Genomic DNA, 16,526 nt, shown 5'->3' with positions numbered 1-16,526 from the left:
GTATACCGCACACGGGATCAGCTTATACCCCGATCCACAACATTGATTGGTATGAATGTTCATACGTACGCAGCCCAAAAAAGTCGTGTAAACGCATACCCCAGCAAAAAGGTCTGCACCAAGAAGATTCATATTTAAGTGTAAAATCCTCGGAGTTGTTTTTTTTTCTATTTTATTATCTCAATAGGTGTGCCTACCCGGCAGGATATCCACCCACAGAAGTTGTATGATGAGACGTAACAAACCGTAATGGGAAAAAGACGAAAAAGGTCACGTTGGACATAGCCGGAAGTAGCACTACGGGGTTTGGGAGCATGATATTCACATACGTACCAACTTTGGTTGCAATCCGTGCATCTCTATGGAAATACGTAGCGGACAAACAAACAGACATCCTCTTTTATCTGTATATATTTATATATAAAAGTAATATTGTTATTTATTTCCACGAATAAGCCTTAATTTTGCACCCAAGCGCGTCACTGCGTACAAAGTACTTTTAAAATGAAGTGCTTTGGAAAATACGACCGGCTGATGTGTCCTATTTAACTCTGCCGATCCCTCTATCGTCCCTCGAGTGAACTACACGGACGCCCGGGCAAGGAAACACTTATGCGCCCGTGGTGAGCATTTGCGATATTTATTTCTCCCGTTCCTTCGTTTCTTAAGGATTGCGTCTTCATCCCTTTACACTCACTCCAACTTCTTTCAGTCGTTTTCTGAAAAGATGAGGGGAAGAGAGCAAAAAAAAGAAATATATATATATTTATCCGAATGGCGTGGTGCGGACCCTCCCGCTTGTCCTGCCATCTCTTGGGTCCCTTTTCAAATACCATCTTCCGCACTTAAACCGCTCGTCCTTCCCAGATTTATTTCTCTCTCTCAGGCCATATTTTCCAAGCAATTTGAGCTGCAAACACTCATCGCTCCAACCTCCCTCTTCGATTCTTGGGCTCGAGGGCTGCTTGACAAATGAGAATCAAGGGCCGCTGGACTATCAGGGGTTGGCAGGGAGACCAGATCATTACAAATCTCGTCCTCGATATATTATATATATTTTCCTCTCTTTCTCCTCAATATCCCTCATACGATGATGATTTGAGCTGCGAAATAGCGCTAATGATGACACGGCCGGATTATTTATTCGTCGATCACAGACGGTTTATCCAATAACTGCCGAAATCAAGATTCCCCAGCAAGATTCTTCGGGCATTTCCTCACTTCTTTTTTATATCTCTTCTCGGATGGCGGAATAAATTTCTCCCTATAACGGCCTCCTTTCTTCAACCAAAGATTATTTTGGCGAACCATTTGTTATTTGGATTTCTCTTTTTTTATAACATGAACTCAAATCCAACTACATGCTCAAAAGATTATGTGAATTTTAGTGTACCAATAGCAAAATATCATTATAACTATACCAAAAATAATTTATACCCGGAGTAACACCCGTGAAATTTTTACCGAAATCATAAATAAAACAAATTGTTTTTGATACGGAGTTTTAAGTTTTCCGGCAGATGATTTCGTTGATGTATGATGTAAGAAAACTGTTTGAGACGACAAATTCGAAAAATAAAAAAATAAAAACTATAGACTGTATGAAACTCTGTTTTTTAATATTACACCACGCTCAAAACAGCATCATTCTTTATACGATAACCCTGTATTTTGTGGGGTTCAATCGGAGGGACTCCTTTCAAAATATACCACGAAAAATTTCGGAAGGGTTAGAAGCATCTCAACTCTTTCTGAGTAGGGAATAGTCTGACGTGAGGAATAGGTTAATGAGATCGCTAACGCAACGTATTGGACGGAAAATAAAATGAGATGGTGACATCAAATTAAATCTCACGGAATCCTAAAGAAGGGGACCCGCTTGTTATCCATCAGAGGCGTGGAATATGATCTCAAATCTCCCCTTCTCCAAATCATCGACTCGCGAGGAATCTCGTCCCCAAAATAATTAACGCCGTCTGCAAACGGACAAGAGAAGGCAGCTTTCACAGCTAACTCTCCACGCGAGACCGATCCAATTCTGCGGTTGAACCCTCACATTTTGGAGGGACTCCTTTTCCAAAGAATATAAGGGGCGCATCCGGAAGGAAAAATATACACAGGAGGCGATTCAATACTAACGTAAAATAATTGAAGATTTAATGAAGGAGACGAACTTGTTATCATTTTTGTCACATTAACATAAGGTGGGAGAATTATTTAGATCAAGTTATGTTTGCGCAAACATTTTTTTAGGCATTTGAAGTTACCGTGGAAACATTAAGACAGCTTGATATTAAGTAAAAATAAACAACTTTTTTCGTCAAACATAGGATTCATTAACATCAGTTTCTATCACTTAGTGGAAGCAATCCATGAATTTTTAGATGTAATGCAAATACATTGAATATAGTGACAAAATAATATGATATGAAAATTATGATGGTTTTTTGGCAATGATAACGAATTTTCCTTTTTGGTATTAACTTTTGTCGTGTGTTAAATCAGGAAAATTTTAGATTACACATTTTAATCAAACCAGAATTTTTTTCTTATCATTTCCATTCTAATTAGCATTCGATATCAAAGGTTTTGGTCAGGTAAATGAATACCTTTTTGTCGACGCAAAAAAGATTAATCACTTTATTTTTAAATGGCACCACTTTATTGTGTTACCACGGTGGTTTTTCAATGTCTCAAATAATTATGCTTGTGTTAACTTACAATACTTCGGTAACTATGGATATCTACCCAAGCTCTGCAAGAAAAAAAATCGCCTTTCCTAGCATCTTCACAAGTTTCTGATGCACGCCGAGAATCATCCTGCATATAAATAAATGTAAAGTAAAGCCAGGGGAGATGGCTGTCTATTAATTTCGAGCGGTGGTCGCTACCTATGTAGATATATTTTTTCGTAAACGAAAGGATCAGGCGTGGGGGAGATTAAAATAAAAAAGGTGAGCGTAGGCAGTGGATGGGAGCTCTTCGAACGATGTCCACTTGTCCGCCACGACGCAACTCTCTTCACTAACTCGAGAGGGCATTGAATTCTCGCCCCGAGGAGGAGAACACTCTGAACGGATCGCACGAAAAATAACAAGGTGTAATGGTGGCGCGGCGGTCGCTGTCCTGAGTATTATGTGGCAATGCGCTCACTCTCGGTGCGATATCTCGGGAACCAAAGGGCAGAAATGAAATAAATTTGAGGAGATACTCTGCAATCGCCTAACAAGTCGTTGTAGATGACGAAAAAGTGATAGAATAATCCGAGAGTGACATCATCTTTACTTATGTCCGCTAAACACCCGAAAATACCAAAATTTCAAAACTTTAAGTGCGATGCGGCACGTTTTCCCGGCATCCGATTGCAAAAATAATTTTCATGGTTTATTTTCTCACCAAATGGAACAAAACTGGGGGGTGTCCCAAAAGAAATTCGAAAACTTTAAAAATAAGGACCACCCTAATGTGGCATGCCTAAAAGAGGTAGATGTAGCCAGGTGCACGACGCGCTTTCAAAGGTAACCATGTAAAAAAGGAACAGTAAGTGCAAAGTACGATGAGGCGGTAGGAAACATAATTATTTGCAGTGTTGGTTAGTAATCGAGTGTAACCAATCAGATTACTTGTATAGACTACTTTTGCAGTAATTTGCACTTGTAACGATTACTAAATATATAATATACTGGATATTCAGTCCTTACCGTGAAAGAGAAATAGTTACTATACCTGTAATCGTTATTTTCTCGTAATCGAGGATTACTTGACTAATTTACTTAGACCCATACATAACTTCGAATCCCTGAGTATCATAATTTGCTTGTTTACGTTCAGCCACCCTTATGCTTTAGCTTGCTTATGATGGGTACAAAATATCACACCCTTGAATTGTAGTAGTTAGAATTGCATGTACCGCAAGTGAAATAGCAACTTTAGCCATTTCTATGTCTCAATTATTCCACATTTTTACTTCACTATCCGACATTTTCCAGGAGGTTTACAGAGTGGGAGCTTACAATAATTAATTGTCGGTATTTATAACTGTAATTTTATGGATTACTTATATATATTAGAGCAGTTGCTTCCATTTTCTCCATTGAATGGATACTAATTATACTTAGTAAAATTATTACTACTGGTACGTAAAACTCGGACTAAATGCATTTCTTTCTATTGCGTTTCGGGTTAGCTGCGTCGAAGTTGAGTTCTGATGACGTTTTGTGTCCTATGCTGGTCACATCTTCACATCAGGTGTGAGACCTGATCTGAAGATTTAACCTCACTCAGACCTGATCTAAAGATGTGACCAGAATAGGACACAAAACGTCATCAGAACTCAACTTCGACACAGATAACCCGAAAAGCAATGGAGAGAAATGCAATCCAGCGCTGGGAAAATCTCAAACAGAAAAGTCGGAGTAAATGATTTGAGTGCTTCGACTTTGCACTGAAATAATTTTTTACTTCAAAATTTTTCAGAGGAGGGTCTCGTTTTGAACCCACATCTTCAAATGTTGCTCTCTTTCGCTCTAATCGTCTACACGTGCAAATGATATCCATAATCACCCAGGATTAATGTGGCGATTACACCTTAAAAAAAACAATGTTCATTACGGGTTACCCGCTTCTTCAATGAGGTAAAGAGCATGCGTTTACTTTATTTGAAATTAGGTATGAATAAAAAGCTTACAATATGAAAAACTTAGCTAAGGTGGTACGATATTTGAATTTGAGATGACGGAAAATGTAAGAAAAAGTCAACCCATAACACTCTGTAAATGTGGGGATAATAACGTAAATAAAAATCAAATGATAAGGCACGAATAAAGAATTCATACAGAGATACGAGCTGAGAAGTAGCTTCCTCAAACACTAACGATCTGCAACGAAGTGAAGTGCACAATTTATTTGGATAGAGTCTTGGTACACACTTTAATTATGCACATTGCTCTGCCTAAATATGCCTAGTTCCATTTGACCGAATTTTCAAGGGCAAAATATTTACCGTATGCAATTTTTATATCCTTTTCAGGTCTAATACAAGGGGGTTGCTTCAAGAGTTGGCAGTGCATAAAGAAATAAAAACCTTGACAGTAAATTGATCATAAAATATTCCCAAAACTCAGGAACCAACAGACACAAGAAGTAGGTGGGCACTCGCCGGTAAAACCCTGGCCTTTCCATGTTGCCTGGCCAAAATGTTTTCCTCCCACATAGTCTCGCACACAGCAAATCAAAAAAAAATGAACAAAAATAAAGAAAAGGGTTGGTATCTTCCACTGCTTCGCCCTTTGGCTCCATCCTTTTCCTCATCTTCCCCTCGCAAGGATTCTCAAGTCCCCCATCCCTTGCTCTTACTCTGAGCAGCGGGAACCCTGGGGAAGTCCCTCCCCCTCAAGAATCCGGACCCTTTCCCTGCAAAAGCTTCCCTTCTCCGAATCCTCGAAACTAATAACACGGCGGAGATGTGGGCGCGGGGAGTTGGGGTTGTAAGGGGGGCAAGGTTTTTAGGGAAAAGGGGTGGAGTTGGCAGAAATGCTTGGGAGGGGAGGCGGAAAAAGAACGAAGCGAAGATTTGCGAAACAGAGCGAGAGGAACAGGGAGGAGTCCGAAGGCTCAGATATTACTCGCGACCTAATACTTACGTCCTCGAGGTGCCTAACACTAAGTAGTTTATTTTTTTAATTTATTTAAAGTGCTGTATTAAAGCAATATCTCCATTTAAAAGTGGCCTAATAACAATTAAATTCATAAAACATACATAATCATTCATACATAAACAAACATTCATAAAACATATAACAAAGAAAATGGGTAAAATCGCAATTTATGATAAAATCGAAAAAAAGTATTTAAAATTATAAAATAAAGATTTTCGATGCAGGCGCCTTAAACTTAGCTAAAAAATATATATACCAACGAAATAATATACAACAGGTGTAGTAATTTTTCACACTATTTAATTCGCTCGACCAGTTTCAACCACATTCAACGTTTACAACGTCATTATCGACAACTGTCTCTGGATAATGACGTCTATCTATCTAATGATTATCCAGAGACAGCTATCGATAATGACGTCTAAACGTTGTAATCGGTTGAGCGAATCAAATAGCGTGGAAAATTAGTACAGCGGTTTGTATCTTATTACATACAACAAATTTCCACACGGTGAACTCTTCAACAATCGATCTCATAAGCTACATCATTCAAAAGTGTTTGGCAAAGAATGAATGGGATCGTGAAATGGTTCGTTAATAGGGTGGTTTCCTAATTCTCTTTTATTCCCTGTATCGAAAGAATATTACTCCTGAAGTAAGTATTTTACGCTCTTACATTTTTAAATGACAATATCTATTTTCCGCAATTGAATGAAAAGTGAAAATTTTCAAACTCGCGAAAACGCGACGGCTAAGTATGAATGCTGGGATAACTCATGTGACGTCATTCTGGTTCCGGCTACCGCCGTGTGAGGCCACCTTGGTGCGAGGCTATGAACGCCGATACCGTCGCAGAGCACCCTGCTTGCAGGTAGCGCTTCTCTTAAATAAGGATTATTAATACCGTATCAAACGGAGGAAATTATCCAACCTTAGGCAATTAAAATAAATGATTATTAAGAGATGCTTCCCTGAGCTCTGTGCCTCATGCATACATTGGTAATCTCAGACGATGTAAAACTCCTATCTACTCGTATAGAATCTAGGTCCCTGTAACGTCACGTGGAGTGTCATCGCATGGGCGCTAATCATGCCTTTTTCAAATGAGGTTAAAATTGACCATTGCCATCGTCTAAACTGGGATTTTTAAAACCAAATAAATTGTATATAATGAATATACTCAAGGTGGGTAACGAATCGCAATCAATGCCTTTCGTTTTCTTTGATGAAGGAAATAATTATTACAAGCAGATGAACCGTCGAAACCATGGTCGTGATTTAATAAAAAACCTGTGGGAAAACGAAGTTTAAGTTATTCATTATCATAAATGCAGTATGAGCCAGATTTTTTTAATATAAACATTTATATTTATCGGTCATATTCAGGGTAAGTATTCATTCTTCGAAATTATACCATGTTTTATAATGCTCAATGGTTAACGCATCAGCGTAGTCAACACAGGATTACGGGTTCAGATCCTGGAAAAGTCGATTGTCCTCCTTTCATTTTTAAATGTTGTTTACAAGTTGGCTCTACGTAACTTCCATCTTTATGTACTTCGATATTTCGGACTTTGTACGAGGAAGTTTTTGGTAGCGTTATAGGCCCCACCTAGGTAATACAATAAAATTATGACAATATTATTAACCCTTTCTAACCTTTTGCTTCTGGGAGAAATCAAATTTCAAGGTTTTTCACTCTGAAAACTGGAAAATATAAATATCTTTTCGTAGCTAATCCCATATTGCACTCGAGAGCGTGACTGCGGACAAATTGTCTTGTTTTATGCAGTGATTTGAGGTATAAATATTCCGGACTTAGCTAGTAATACATAATTGCACTACATTTTCGCAAACAAGACGTGCATGCGAATTGTTGGCTCGTAGTCTTCCGTGGAGTTCTGGATTCGTGGATCTCTTCACTTTCCGGGTTTTCGCCGCGTCTCCTGTCAACGGTTAACGACAACCCAGTCGTCTAAATACGAGATGAGTTTCACATGGAAATTGTCGAAGACCTCTCGATCCACTGCCTACCGCTGCATTATGGTGGGAGGCAGGCAGTGGTCCATTGGGAGGCGATTGAAACAATAAGATACCTCCACTGCAAAAAAACGCTCAACAATCGCCCACTGAATCAAATACACTCACCTAGGAGCCCTTGTAGTAATAGATGAGCGGGTTTGATTCGGTGGGCGAAAGTTGAGCGTTTGTGCAATGGAGGTATCGAAAAATAACTTGTATCGTCAACCTTTGGCAAACAACGCGGCCAAAACCCGGAAGGTGGAGAGATCTATCAGTTCATGCGATTGGTTTATACCGGAAATTAGCTAGCAATTACTGACAGCGCTACTACTGACCTTCACCCCGGTTCCTTTCGATTGGAGCCGATACAAGTGCGGCAGATAGAGACAAAAGACGTTTCAACAGCAGAGGAAATGGGCATCAGGAAGGAGAAAAGACCCTCGCGCAGCGATGAAGGAGGGACTGGGATTAGAAAGGAGGAGGAGCGAATCGCTGTGGCAGCGAAGGGGACTTGGGCCCAACAAAGGTCTCCATGGAGACATCAAAACCATTCGCCTCCCCAAGGAAACGGTCCCCGTCGAGTGCTTCCTCCTTCTTTGCCCCTGCGCGCGTGTATCCGTGAGCGAATCGGGGTGAAGACGATGGAGAAAGAGGTGCGGGGGTGTCTTCCATCCCCTCCAGACTGTGCACCCCCCGTGGATTCCTGCAGGGCTGCAATCGGGGCTGAAAACAGCAGGGAGAAATCTCAGGCTTATTAGCGCCACTCGTACTGCCAAGATAGCCAAAAAATCACGGCACCATAATTTTTGCATCGTATCCGAAGGGTAAATAACTGCGTCGGATGTTCCCAGCGCATGAAAATAAGGGTCTACTTCACATCTTCACTGGATTGCAATTTACTTTTTGGCACCCTGAATTCATAATCAGGATAAACTTTGTAAATAGCACACGCTTTTTATTTGTGTACATCGACCGGTTTCTTAGAAAGAAATGTATTTCGCTTGATGAAAATACAAGTGTGTTAAACGGATTGAAGTGAACCGAAAATAAGTGTGTGGAATTTATGTATTTTATTCTATATATTTGAAAATGGTCTAAACTGGGTAGGGGAAAGATGCTATACAGCCAATTGCCCAATAACAAACGAGGACACTCCACAAAAATATGTCTAGACCAGATAGGATCTTATATTTGATATTTATAGATTTTCTGTGGCATGCATGTAATTCGAACATTGGTATAGGCATTATAATATGCAAGCATTACGATCTGGCAATGTAATTCGCAGCTTTGCTACACTTTTTCGCGCAGCCCAAAATCTAGAATTTTCCACACATGAACCACTTCAAATCCCCTACGACGCGCATGTTCCAAAGGAAAAATTAGCATCGTTTGAAATTTGCGGATCATATACGGAAATTGTTCGGTAAGTTCTAAATATAATCAAAACTTCCGTATTATTAAATGGATTTCCCCAAGTTAAAAACTGAATGAAAGACATATCATTCATTTTGTTCTCATTTAAAATATGATTTGGCAAGTACCGGGAAACTATAAAATAACGAAATGAAAAATTTTAATTAGTGCTCAGAAGATTTCATGGGACTAAGAGATGAGCCACATTTAAAGAACTGAAGGACTGCAAAAGGAGTTATATTGGAAAAAAGAACATGGGGACGCATTAACCCAGAATACATGGTAATGAACTTCTTGAATGCAGGTATCTGTGGCTACTATCTCAACCAGATTAATATTTGCAGGTCAACTTATATAAATACATCGTTCCGTCTGAACTGGTATTCAAATTTTGGATAATAAGAGCCAAGAAGGAATTATAGAAGAAAAAATTGTATTTAAATTTGTCTAACTTCCACCAACTGAAGCCTGAATCTGTTGAACTTATTCGGAAAAAAATCGTATTCCGTCTTGTTATTGCCCACTTAACTGAATACGGAGTTTGCTTGACATGAGGACGGATTACATAAATACATCATAGCATATTTACATCAGTACAGCTTCATGTGTAAACTGGAAGTCAAATTTTGGAACCAATATAATCCATGAAGGAATTAGGGAGGAAAAAATCATAATCCAAGTTTTCATTGACCATTAAGCTGAAGACGGAGTTTGCACAGGAGACAGATTTTTCTCAATGTTGATAATATAGATAATAAATGATAATAAACAAATAGATAAAAATAGATATTGATAGTGATAATGATAGCTGACTACGAGCGGAGGTTCCTTCAATCTCAATCGTGTTTTGGATAAAAATTAAGTTTCTCACAAAGCCCAATATTTCGGTAACAGTAGAGGAGAATGGCCAACGCCGTGTAAAAGTATGAATCGAACGTTTAACTCGAAATTTATACAACAAATGGTAATTTTCACAATTTAATATATAACTCCACTCTAGATCATGGTTTCAGCACTCTATATCATTTTTAAGTTTTTCAATTTGACCTTGAAAGTTACTTAGAGCTTCGAAGCCATAATCTGTTGTGAAGTTATGTATTAAAATGTGGAAATAACCATTTTTGGTCCAAATGTTTTCATGGATATATTGAATTTCCACCACGTCAAGCTTGAAACGATTCCATACTAAACGTAGTCGAAGTCGAAAGCTTGAAAAATCTGTCAAGCTGGTTTCTTCATAAACCTGGCTCACAAGGCAAAGACTCTATTTAGTATCATCCCAGAGTAGCTTCTTCCAGAGAAAATTTTATCATTAAGTCAGCCTGCTCTCATATATATTGGATCCAAAATAAATTTCATTTTCCGAGAAATTGACAGAAAAGGCGAGGAGTTAGCTTGAAAGTCACTTTGTTTCCCGTGATAATATTCCCCCAACCTCCACCGACTTCATTCCCGCTTACTCCGTTGAAATGTGTTCCGCTCAAAAGCAATCCCAGGGCTCCTTATTATATAAATCCCCTTTCCTCTCTGAAGGCTCACCCTTCCACCTTCAGCTTCTCGTCATACCGGAACCGTTTCTTCTTCTCGTCACCCACATTTTGCCCAGGCCTTCTTCCTCCAGCCTCCCCTTCTCCGGGTCCTCTTCAACCCCCGACTTCCTAAGAAGGCGCCCAACTACCGTCCCCCCACGACGATCTCGTCACCATGGTGTTCTCTCCCGCTTCGGCACCCTTATCCGCCCCTTTTCAAGCCGCCTGCTCCAGGAGACGCTGGCGTCTCGAATCTCATCTGAATCCACTAGTACCAACTCCTAACAAGGAATTTAATCGGAGCTTTATGGTCAAGTTTCAACGAATTTGTGAAAGCAAATCCATAATCATAACCAGTTACAATCAATATACTTTTAACTCTATTGCATTTATTACCTATTACAATGATATACGAGGGGGTGAGAGCCAAGCGGTACGGTGATTTTTATACAAAAACAGAGTTGGGTAAAAAAATTAGATAAAGAAAATAAACGAGAAAAACTAGATATTCAGTTGTTTATTTGATTTTCCACTCGATGTCAGCTTACAGCGGGAATTTTAAAATTAGAAGAAACGCACTGTATCTTACATTTGTAGAATGCTTCTCTATGGAATTGAGGCATGGACAATGACAGAAGAGGATGAAACAACCAAATCGGCCATAGATTGAGACATGATGGCCTAATAAAGACAATTGTCGAAGGACAAGTAGATGGTAAAAATGAGAAGGCCTCACATAAAATGCATGGAACAAGTGGAAGGGAAGAAATAAGTGGGCCTGAAAAGATAAGCTGATAGGAGAATTGAGGACGGAGGTGCGTGAGACCAATCTTAGGATTCTTGACCAGTGACGATGATGATGAGAAAATGACAAGAAAACATTTGTTTCAAGATAACTTTTCCCTAATGCGAACTGGCTCTGAACAAAAGATTGCTTCTCATTAACAGCGCTGAAATATCTTTTTCAAATAATAAGTACATCAGAATCCTTCAGTGTTATGGCAGGGCATATCATGATTTCATGAGGAGTTTCTTTTCACCGATATAGCACGCCTCAGAAATATTGAAACTCACAAATCGCAACCTTACGACTGATGGATTGATGAGATAGGTATGTTGGAAGGTATGCACGAACTAAAAATAAACAAGAATATAACCTAAAATATATAAAGTTAATATAAGCCTTTGCGCATTAAATACAGTAAACAAGGGTGAGTACGTGATAAAGGCAAATTTTTCGCGTAAAATTAAGAGGCAATCGGAAGAAAAGATTTTGAAAATAGGCAAAATGAACAGACCAGCCAGCCTTGACCCAAATCAAGAATTCTGTATATTAAAGTATACGTTATTCCAAATCATGCAATGCATGATAATGTTGTTGAGGTCTGAATTGATGTGGCAATGTTCACTCCATCATGCCCATTAAAATCGATTAACTAGCTGATAGCATTGCATTCGATGTTAATTGATTTTCATCCGTTATCCATGACCGTTGTTTGCTAAGTAGATGTCATTGATTGCCTTTCCTTGTGGTCAATTTACGATAAATATCAGTCATAATTTTAAGAGGTAAGTGAAAAATCGTAAAATTAATTGGGATCGATTCAAAAGCCAATCGATGCCGCACATGGATTATATATTCGATGTAATCGATTGTGACATAATCGTTTGTAATATAGTATATGATGGTAACTAAAAAGCTCAGAAAAAAACAATCAATGCCTTCAATCGATACAATATCTCTGAGACATATTTGATGGCCAGCATCATCAACGACTTTCTTGATAATACGAGTTATCGCACGATCGTAATGAGCTGAGTAAGCTCCAAGCTATGTAATTCCCTTCATCATGCTGATGTCTGATGATAATTTTAAAGGTTAGTGGAGATCCGTTAGCAATATTGGGATCGATTCAAAAACCAATCGATGCCCCAAACCGACTGTACATTTTGATATAATAGATTATGACATAGTCGTTTTTTATTGAATATGTGATGGTTACGAAAATAACCCAGAAAAAAATAATTGCTAGTAATTGAGACTGAATATCTCTGCAACATAGTTGATGGCCAGGATCATCAATGATTCTATTCATTATACGAGTTATCGCACGATCGTAATGAGCTGAGTAAGCTCCAAGCTATGTAATTCCCTTCATCATGCTGATGCCTGATGATAATATTAAAGGTAAGAGGATATCCGTTAGCAATATTGGGATCGATTCAAAAACCAATCGATGCCCCAAACCGATTGTAAATTCGATATAATAGATTATGACAGTCGTTTTTATTGAATTTATGATGGTTACTAAAATAACTCAGCAAAAAAATCAATGCTAATAATTGAAACTGAATATCTCTGCGATATAGTTGGCCAGAATCATTAATGATTTTCTTCATGATACGAGTTATCGCACGAGCGTAATGAGCTGAGTAAGCTCCAAACTATGTAATTCCCTTCATCATGCTGATGCCTGATGTATTAAAGGTTAGAGGAGATCCGTTAGCAATATTGGGATCGATTCATAAACCAATCGATGCCCCAATCCGATTGTAAATTCGATATAATAGATTATGACAGTCGTTTTTATTGAATTTATGATGGTTACTAAAATAACTCAGCAAAAAAATCAATGCTAATAATTGAAACTGAATATCTCAGCGATATAGTTGGCCAGAATCATTAATGATTTTCTTCATGATACGAGTTATCGCTCGAGCGTAATGAGCTGAGTAAGCTCCAAGCTATATGGTTCCCTTCATCATGCTGATGCTGCTTTATTCTTCTTCGTTCTTCCTTGGATGTTTTCTTTTCTATCGTCTCCTCGTTCCTCCATCGCCTTCCCCAACCCCCATACTTCCGTTCCTCCCCCTCCCCCACTTCCCATTTGCTCCCAACCCCTTCCATACTCTCCACCCCTTACTGGCATGCCATCGGCCTGTCATCATCACGCTAGACCCTCGGCGTCCCAAGACTTCGACGGGGGGAAACGGCACCACCCATAACCATGCGTCCCCCCCTCTCTGCGTCTTTACAACGCTAAGCCAAGCCGGTGGTCTCCGCCCCCGTAACCCTTTCATGGACCCCTGCTAACCCTTCAGACCCCACAACCCTACGCATCCAAGACAGGTCAATTCCTTAGCAGCCCCTCCTCTTCCCATTTACCCCATCCTTATTACTCTCCCACTAAATAAGGAATAAAACGGAAGTCGTCAAAATACGGAATATGAATAATAAAAGATTAAAAATTAACTGATTAAACCCAACATAAAAATTTCTGAGACAGTGGAGAAGTTAGAAAATTTCATTTTTTAGGAAAATAAAAAGCAAGCAAGCAAGCATCCGCTAAAATCTACGCTCCACAGCGCCAACTAAAACTTATTGGTCAAGAAAATGAAATAGAATACTCTAAACACTTAGAGTAAACATTCACTGAAACAATTTAGTGAATGCTCAACGCGTTTATAATGACAGAGAGCTAGCACAGGGCGCAAGACCTCCTTCGCCATGATGATGGTTCTGTGAGCTATAACACTTTATACGTTAGAGCTAAAACACTTTGTAAGATTTGCAGAAAATAGTTCAACAATATATTTTCCATGTGAATACTTCAGAGTAAATCAAGCACGGTTCTGTTGTCATTATTGATAAATGTGTCATGATTCCAATATGAAAATCTTCAAGAGAGTTCACTTATAAAAATACAATCACTAAGATTTTGCTAACATGAATTTTGGAGGAAAACTTTCACTTTCTCTTTACTCATGCTATCTAATATAGGCTTTCATTTTGGCAATAATAAAGAATTCTTAGAAAAATACGTGTTGAAATTCTAATCTCAATTGTTGATTTTGCTGCGAAAATATAAATTCAATTCCCTCAAAAATTCCAAAAAATCCGATACCTATCATTTTAACAGGCGTGCATCGGTGATGAAGATAAGATTGATTGTGCACTTACTCAGAGATGATTTTTCTCCATAGAATTCAGCGCCCAGCTGCTTGCCACCGTCCTGAATGGAAAAAGAGATGTTGTAGTACCAACCAGAATATTTCATCAGCTACGAAATTACGATAAATAATTTATAAAAAAGCAGAAGGGTCGTAGTCTAAAACGCAAGATCCAAAATGTTACAATCATTGGACTTTAGCTAACTATGACCAACAGCATTTTTGTAGCCAATATTTGTTTACATAAAAATTATTGGGGCCAAGACCAGGGGGTCCAAATCTCAACGTGTTATTCGACGGACGGAGTGCTCTGCATGTATTGCCTTCCACAAAGCCCTCAAAAAAGACAATCTCAGTAAATCTCCGCCACCGACGAGGTTTGAGCCAAGGCTCACGGGTGGGAAGCCAGCATTCTTACAATCACATCAATCTTATCCCTAAGAATTACTGTAATCTAAACTGATGTCACTTTTCATGCCACGCAACAATAAAGAAATATGTCCCGGGGTAATCCGTTATAAATTGCTACCTAGTTTCTACGCACGCCACGATAGAAATGAGAGATGAAACAATTGGTACAGGACGACGAAAAATAAGAAAGAAGTTGCAGGAATAAGCTCACTTAGGATAGGAGATGACGGACTGTGATTTTTACTACCGTATCGGTTGCATCCGTACACTCTACCACGGATTTTGAGTTGTAAATTCATCCTTTACCAAAAACCACGTACATGTTGATCCATAGGCTTCCTTGCTGTGTTAATGATAAATTCTGCTCCATTCGTCTCGGTTTTTACTGCGTCTCTCTCTTGCACTTCTTCGCACTTCGAGGATATTTGCAAAAGGGTGCCTAAAGGCTTCACTGTGTATTTGAACGGAACCTTCAGTTAGACGCCTAGTGCCTCAACCACTATACTACTACTACGCGCACCCATTAGTACTGTGAACAACAGGAAATATCATGATAACTCTGGGGTAAAGTAGTCACATCCTAATGGTAAAAACCAAAAAAATTAATAACACTTGGTGCTAATAATGACCGAAAATTTAGAGGAGGGTTTAATATACAGGGGGTAATAAAAATATACGCCACAAATTGCAGGATACATTCCTCACACGTGAACAAACATTTTATGCTCAGTGAACATCATTCCAGAAACTCTGTTTCCTTGTAACATTAGGGTGTTCCTTATTTTTAAGCTGGTTTTAAAATGTGTCTTCGAGGCAAAGTTCGGGAAGTCTTCGGACACTAATATTCCTCTGTTTTAAATATTTCAAAACCTATGGAGAATAAATCACTAGCCCAAATACTTGTCCGTTTTGGCAATTAACAGTGATAAATATAGCATTCAACGTTATATTGACGAATTCTAAAGTTTATCTTAAGAATTCAATGGTTTTATGATGAGTGAGAATGATCAACATATGTTGAGCGTCTGCAACCCGCGTGCCACCCAAAGTGTCTGCCTTAGTGGCACGCGCTCACTCTTGGAGCCCTATCTCGGGAATCACATGTCACAATTGGAAAATATTTTAGGTGCAGAATGCCAAATGTCCAATGTATTGTTGATTACCATAGAAAATCAGTTGAAAAATATCAGCGCCTTCTTATCGCCATTCATATCCGAAAAACAGCCAAAAATTCCAAAATTTCACAACTTTGAGTGTGATGCGGCAAGTCTTCCCGTAATCCCATTGAAAAAATATTTCACAAGATAAGTTCTTACACCAGTTAACATAAAATGAGGGGGTTTCCCGAAAGAAATTCGTAAAATCGAAAAATAAGGACCACCCTACTGTTACACCTTATTGTCTCTAACGCAGCAATTAGGAAAAGTCGCAAGAACAGAACACACCGGCGTAAACCCAGGCGAGGCAATTGGACAACCTCCACCAATATATTTATGAAATAGAGTTTCAAGTGGCATGATGATACGTTCAATTCTCGTGC

General features: G+C 38.9%; 1 long non-coding RNA gene across 1 annotated transcript in view; it reads right to left on the bottom strand.

Annotated features, from left to right (window-relative positions):
- LOC124167852 overlaps positions 1-14,643 on the bottom strand; it is a 485,114-nt gene extending 470,471 nt beyond the window's left edge. The window contains exon 1 of the long non-coding RNA XR_006866775.1: positions 14,586-14,643. This is a non-coding gene — a long non-coding RNA (uncharacterized LOC124167852). The remainder of the gene's footprint in view (positions 1-14,585) is intronic.
- Between the last annotated feature and the right edge of the window lie 1,883 nt (positions 14,644-16,526).

This window comes from Ischnura elegans, chromosome 11, assembly GCF_921293095.1.
Source record: "Ischnura elegans chromosome 11, ioIscEleg1.1, whole genome shotgun sequence".
NCBI classification, from domain to species: Eukaryota; Metazoa; Arthropoda; class Insecta; order Odonata; family Coenagrionidae; genus Ischnura; species Ischnura elegans.
This window is presented reverse-complemented; position numbering and strand designations above follow the sequence as displayed.